General features: G+C 45.6%; 1 long non-coding RNA gene across 1 annotated transcript; it reads right to left on the bottom strand.

Annotated features, from left to right (window-relative positions):
* Positions 1-279: 279 nt before the first annotated feature.
* Positions 280-2,965, bottom strand: LOC138829159 (uncharacterized). Its single transcript, XR_011372496.1, has 3 exons — positions 2,880-2,965; positions 2,500-2,607; positions 280-361 (listed from the first exon to the last, which is right to left on the bottom strand). It is a non-coding gene; the product is annotated as an uncharacterized lncRNA (long non-coding RNA).
* Positions 2,966-6,452: the final 3,487 nt, after the last annotated feature.

Here is a 6,452-nt window from a genome sequence, read left to right as displayed (position 1 = left end):
GACTGTAAATTCAAAGAACTGACAATGATTCAGTTATTGACCTGTCCCACCATCCTTCCTGGCCCTAGGACAGAGGAGTCACCAGAGCAGGCCAAAGGAGTTGGACAAGATTCTATTATTATGGTCTTCAGCTGAAATGGCAGCCACAGCAACTGATTGTTAAATTGTCACAGCACTTCCAAAGGAAGGTGGCTTAGCTGGTTTTATATTAACAGTCATGTTCCAAGTGACAGTTCGTAAACAATCTCTTTACTCAAAGCATTGTGTTGATTTTGGTGTGTCTGACACAACGATCATGAAACACAGCTGTCCACAACTTTCTCTTCAGCTCATCTTGGAGTTTTACTCTTCCTTCTCTTTCCTAGTAATGAGTAGAAAGAGAACAGCTGAAAAACCTTTACATGAAGGGATGTGGGTCTGTGCTATTCACTCATGCAGTATAGATTTTTAGAACAGGTGAAGTGGTAGTGGTAAGCTGTGAGTGGATCTTTTCTGCTTGTTTTCTCAGGGAGTCATGTATCATAGGGGTAGAATGGGGTGTGGGGAGGGGGCAGAGGGGAATTTACTTACTGAGTAGCTCTCAGTACTAAGCCTGGAAGTAGGCACTTTGTAGATATATCATTTAAAGCTCACAGTAACTCTCAGAATTAGAAACTATGATCTCACTTTATAGATGAGGAAAATGAGTCAGAAAAATCATAAGACCTGCCTGGGGTCAGGCTACTGGAACTGGGAGCTGGGACTTGAACCCACATGCTAACACAAGTGCCTAAGACAAATAAAACATATCAGCGAAATGGTTGTTAGAAACCAGCTAGAAATGTCACCTGATGATATTGTAGTCCAAACACGGGGGCACATAACCCCTGTCCTGGAACAAAGGTTGATAAGGACTTCAGAAATCTGGAACTTCTTTCTTAATGGAAGTTGTGTGCAGGCCAAGCTAGAAATTGCTGCTGTAAGTCTGCTGTTTTCCAGGGTGCCTCAAATTAATTAACATTTCCAAAGTTCTTTGAGTACGAAGATAAAAGATGCCATAGCTATGACAAGTATAATTACCATACTGCCCAAAAGGGAAGATGTATTTCAAGGACATCCACCAGAGCCTGATGGCTTCCCCAGGGAAGACCCTGCCCTTGGTAGTAAGCCCCAGTGGAAAACTGGACAGGGCCATGCTTCAGTGCCTAGACAGAAGGTCTTGCCCTCATTAAAAGATCCATGCTCTAGGGAGCTATTAGCGTCTATCTGTCCCTTTCACCTTAGTGAGAAGAAATTTCACATTCTGTCCAGAGATTGGGTTTAGTTAGCAAGGAAGAAAACCTATGGGCCTCAGGTCTCAGAAGGTCACCAGCTTCTTGCTTTGTCCTCTGTGACCAGTTGGTTCATTTAAGATAATGTCCTCAAAAGCTCATCCATGTATCAGAGAGTTGTTTTCTTTTTAAGCATGAGTAATATTTCATTATATGTTTACACATCATCCTTTATCTACCAATGGACACTGGTTTGCTTCCTTATTTAACATGAGCATGAATATATAAATATGTCTTTGAGGCCCCACTTTCCATTCTTTTAAGACATACACTGCAATGTGGAGTTTCTGATCATGTGATAGTTCTATTTTTAGTCCTTTGAGGAGCAGTGTTTACTGCAGGCAGCTGCACCATCTCCGCCAGGTCGTGACTCCCAGTCCCTCACCAACCCCACCCTCACATAGCAATGGATGCAGTCTCAGTTTGCTGTCTTTTGCTTCCTCTGGTTTCTCTATTTTTGAATGCTTTATCATCTTTCTATCTTTCTTAGAGTCCGATTCTGGAAAGCAACTTGTACTGCTTTCAGCACTGTACATTTTTGCCTCCAGCCCAATGGAACCCAGCATAGACTGTGTAAAGATATCTACATGTCAGAGTAGAAGGTGGAGGTTGGTTGTGGCTGACATTTGAGATTATTCTGTCTGGGGCCTTTAATACTAGCTACCTCAGAAGCAGAAGGATTCCAGTTTGAAGCCACCTAGGCAAATTTATCTACCAGATTGAGACCCTGTCTCAAACACAAACTAAAAGCCAGGCACTGTGGCTCATATCTATAATCCTAGCTACTCAGGGGGCTGAGACCTGGAGGATCACAGTTTGAAGCCAGCCCAGGCAGAAGTCTGCAAGATTCTGTCTCTACTTAACCAGCAAAAAGCCAGTTTGGAAACTTGGCTCTCATGGGATAGGACCCGTAGTTATGAACCACAAAGCTGACTGAGGGTTTGAAGAAAAAAAGGAGGCTGGGAGCATGGCTCAAGTGGTAGAGTGCTTGCCTAGCAAGTATAGATCATGAGTTCAATCTCCAGTACCACTGAAGGAAGGGGAAAGCAGGAGGATTACTCTGTATGTAAGCAATTATTATACAATACACAGAGAACTTGTGTGCTAGGCCTCGTATGGGGATGCAAAGTTGAGGAGGTATATATTTGGAGGCTCCTGGCAGCTGACCAGAATGAAAACATCCACTCACCATTTTGCACAGTAAATTAAGCTCCCACTCCTGGGTTTGTTGTTGCAATGTGAAGCCTCTCACCCCTGAGACCTGAATTTATTAGAGAAGCTACAGGTGGTGGGTGAACTGAAAAAAAAAAAACAAAAGTCACTTGGGTTATACAAGCCAAACCTGGAGTAATAGAGATCCAGAAAATTTCATGACCTAAACACACATTCACATAGTGACTGGAATTTGCCACCCTGAATCACAGGAGAGTACTGGGTTGCTAAGCCTGGAGCGTGGTTTATCAATCTCTCTGGAAGCTGCAGGCAGGAGTCACAGAGAAGCATAAGCAGCTGGCCATGGTCTGCGCATGCACAGGCCGCCTGGTTTTCTGATGCTCCAGTCGAGCTTACCAAGGCTGAGGCCTGAAGTGTCTCCTGGCTGTTGAGCTGCGTGGTTTGAACTCCTGGGCCTGTCCTGAAGGCGGGGCAGCCACCTACCTAAGGTGAGGGGAGGCTGAGGCTCTGGGCTGGAGGAGGGAGCAACGTGACTGATTACATTCACCTCCCCCAAAGCTCCTTTTTAGCAAGCAAGCAGTTCAGGCTGTTCCACTTTCCTTGTAGCTTAGCAACCCAAGCCCCTGACAACTGATTTATTGGAAAAAAAAAAAAAAAAAAAGCTGAACTTTCTCCAGGCAGGTTTGTTTCCTTTCTTTCTGCTTCTTCCCCTGTCCCTTCTCTTTCTTTGTTCCCTTTTCTCTTTCTCCTCTTCTTCTTTGACCTCTTCCTTCTCTTTCTTTCAAAACTTGACTGTCATGAGATCCTGGAGAATTCCTCCTGCGGCTGCGGACTTGCCCTTTTCTTCTGCATGAACCCTAGCTCCGGGTCTCCTACAACCCTCTGTTCTTAACTTCCCATTCCTTCTATACGCCACAGAGTGGTCTCACAATAGCTCAGCTTAATTCTAATAAGCCTCCTGCTATGGCCTGAATGTTTGTCATATATTAAATCCTCACCACCCCCCCCAGGTGCTGGAATTAGGAAGTGAGGTCTTCAGAAGAGCATTTGGGCAGGAGATGGAGCCCTGCTGAATGGGACTAGTAGGAAAGAGATTCAAGGGTGCAACAAGAACACATTTGCTGCCGGGCAGCAGCCTCTGACTGGATGCCAATTGCCTCCATCCTGGGACATCTGTTGGTTTATCATCACCCAGTCTATGGCCATTTGCTATAGGAGTCCAGAGGGTGGAAGAAACATACTTTATTGCTTAAAACCCCCTGACAGCTCTCAGGAGAAAATAGCCTCTAATGACCCTCCAGCAACTAGTTTGGCCTCTGCCTACCCCTCCATTTCACAGAACACAGATCATAGTTCTTGATCCATGCCTTTGCATATGCTGTTCCCTCATTCATAGACCTCCTTCTGCCCACTTAGCTATGAAGTATTCTTCAAGATTCAGCTTCAGTGTAGGCTTCTCTGTGAGGCTTCTCGCCCACCACGCAGGCAAGAACCAGCCATGCCTTCCTTGGCTACCACCCACCTGGGACCTCCTTCTGTTTGTGGGAGATTGTCACTAGAGGAGTTCTTTGTGAGGGTGGTGAGTACGTCTCTTTCTTCAACATGTCCTCAGTGCTCAGCACAGTGCCTGATAAACGCAAGATCAAGTGGGAGAATGAGGCAGGAAGAATGAGGAAGGAGGGAGGGAAGGCAGGAGAAAGGAAGGCAGAAAAGAAAGGAGGCATGGAGGAGGGAAGGAAGAAAGAAGGAGGGAAGGAGGAGGGAAAGATAAGTCATATGACAGAAAACAGCAAGTATATCTAGAAGTTAACATCCAAGGGGGACAGAAAGATGGAGTCCAGAGTGACATGTGCCCATCAGGCTGAAAATGTCTACTCTTTGATTCCTGTCACAAACCTTGTGGATAAAAGGCACCAAAGCAGGCTTCTGGAGGCCGAGCCCAGACTTGGTGAGAGAAAATACAAAGCCAAGCCCACTGAGCTCATTTGCTCTCCCGTCTATGACATCAGTGACAGGCTTGTACAAGCAGGGAACCTCACACACACCCACCAGTTAAAATCCAGATTATTTAAAATCCAGTTTGTCTTTAGTGAATGTCTGTTGCGTTTGTGCCCAGAAACAGTTGCTACAAGAAAAATCCACACTGACCCCCCCCTCACCCCAATCTTCCAGATATTAGAATGACATGGAAATAGCATGCAATCACAACGAGTATATGCTAAGTCTCTATATGGTGTAGACCACAAAGACACAGGCTGTCACAGAAGGCTCTAGAAGGAGTGGAGGCTGGAGCCAAACATTGGCTGATCTCATGCCATGGATTAATTTGGATGGCCCTCTGCTTGCATTACAAAACCCCAGGACCTCAGAGTTGGGAGGGATCCTAGTTCTTCCTGAGGGGAAAACAAAACAAAACAAAACACCTTGAATCCCCAGGAAGTAATGGAGTTGCTTAGGATGTGCTGTCTTAGAATTCAAACTGAGCTTTCCCTTTTCAGTCTAGGATTGTTTCTTTTCTTAGTATATATATATATATGATACTGTACAGAGGGGTTACAGTTACATGAGTAAGGTAATGAGTACATTTCCTATTGAGCATTGTTACCTCCTCCTTGGTTTTCCCCTACCATCCCTTCCCCCCTCACCTCCCCAACTTCTCCGCAACCTCCTTCCTCCCCTCCCCTGCCCTGCCACACAGTTGTTACAATGGGTCAACCTGTATCCTTATTTCAGCATTTTGTTATTTTAGGGTTGTTTCTATAGGGCTGGTTTGGGCCTTTCCTCTGCTTCCTAGACTTCAGTTTTCATTTCCAAATTTCTCCTACAGAGTGCTGTCAGGAAGTTACTCTCTAGGTGTGTGTGTGTGTGTGTGTGTGTGTGTGTGTGTGTGTGTGTGTGTGTGTGTGTGTGTGTGTGTGTGTGTGTGTGTGTGTGTGTGTGTGTGTGTGTGTGTGTGTGTGTGTGTATGCTACCTTCTTGTCCTGTCCTTCCAGTTTAAGCATCTCCCTGTGGCCTTCAGGTAGAAGAAACCAAACACTGAGCTGACAGCCTATGGGGTGAGATAGCTGATAGTGCAGAATTCTGGAACCAGCATCTCTAAGTTTGACCCCTTGATCTACCACTTACTCAGTGTGTGACCCAGTGAGTAAGACAACCTTCTGTGCCTCAGTGTACCCATCTGTGAAGTGGATCTGGCATTGCAGGAGAGGAGGAGGTTAAGCATTTTCTGGGCAGTCTAGCTGGAAACTGGTTCCATTTGCTGTTATACCTGAGCAGCTTAGAGCTGCCGCAGCAGGAAGTAAGAATGCTGAAAGCAAGTCTGCAACTCCTGGAGAAAGGGGGAGGCTAAGTCTGAGTCCTAGAAATGGCAAAAAGGTGAAAAGTCAGGGGTGAGGGTCCCTTTGTACATGGTGCTTTGGGTGGGGGGCAGGATGGGACAGGGCAGAGAGAGGTGGGGGCAGAATTTGGGCATGAATTCTAAGAATATTCATCTCATAAATGACTTTCAGCTTTTGAGACCCTGGGTTTTGTTTTGTTTTGTGTTCTGTTTTTTGTGTTGATACTGAGGCTTACACTCAGAGCCTGGACTCTATATCTTAGCTCTTTTGGCTCCAGGCTGATTTTCTACCACTTGAGCTGCAGTTCCACTTCTGCCTTTTTGTTTTGTCGTTCATTGGTGATAAGAGTCTCACAAACTTTCCAGTCTGGGCTGGCTTTGAACCATGGATCCTCAGATCTCAGCCTTCTGGGTAGTTAGGATTATAGATGTGAGCTACTGGTGCCCAGCTAGACCCTGGGTTTTAATGCCCTATTGGTGCTGAGCAGAAACAGGAAAGTTCAACATGGGGAGAAAACATCACTTTTGATTTAGGTATGCAAAAGGAATTCAGACATGTGTGGGGGATGTAGCATGCACTAGCATGCTAATTGCAGGATTAACCTCTACAGCCTGGGAGATAGTGCCTTGAG

This window comes from Dipodomys merriami, unplaced genomic scaffold, assembly GCF_024711535.1.
Source record: "Dipodomys merriami isolate MVZ:Mamm:240054 unplaced genomic scaffold, mDipMer1.0.p SCAF_17, whole genome shotgun sequence".
Lineage (NCBI taxonomy): Eukaryota > Metazoa > Chordata > Mammalia > Rodentia > Heteromyidae > Dipodomys > Dipodomys merriami.
Note: the sequence above shows the minus strand (reverse complement) of the source record. Positions and strands in the feature narration are given on the sequence as shown.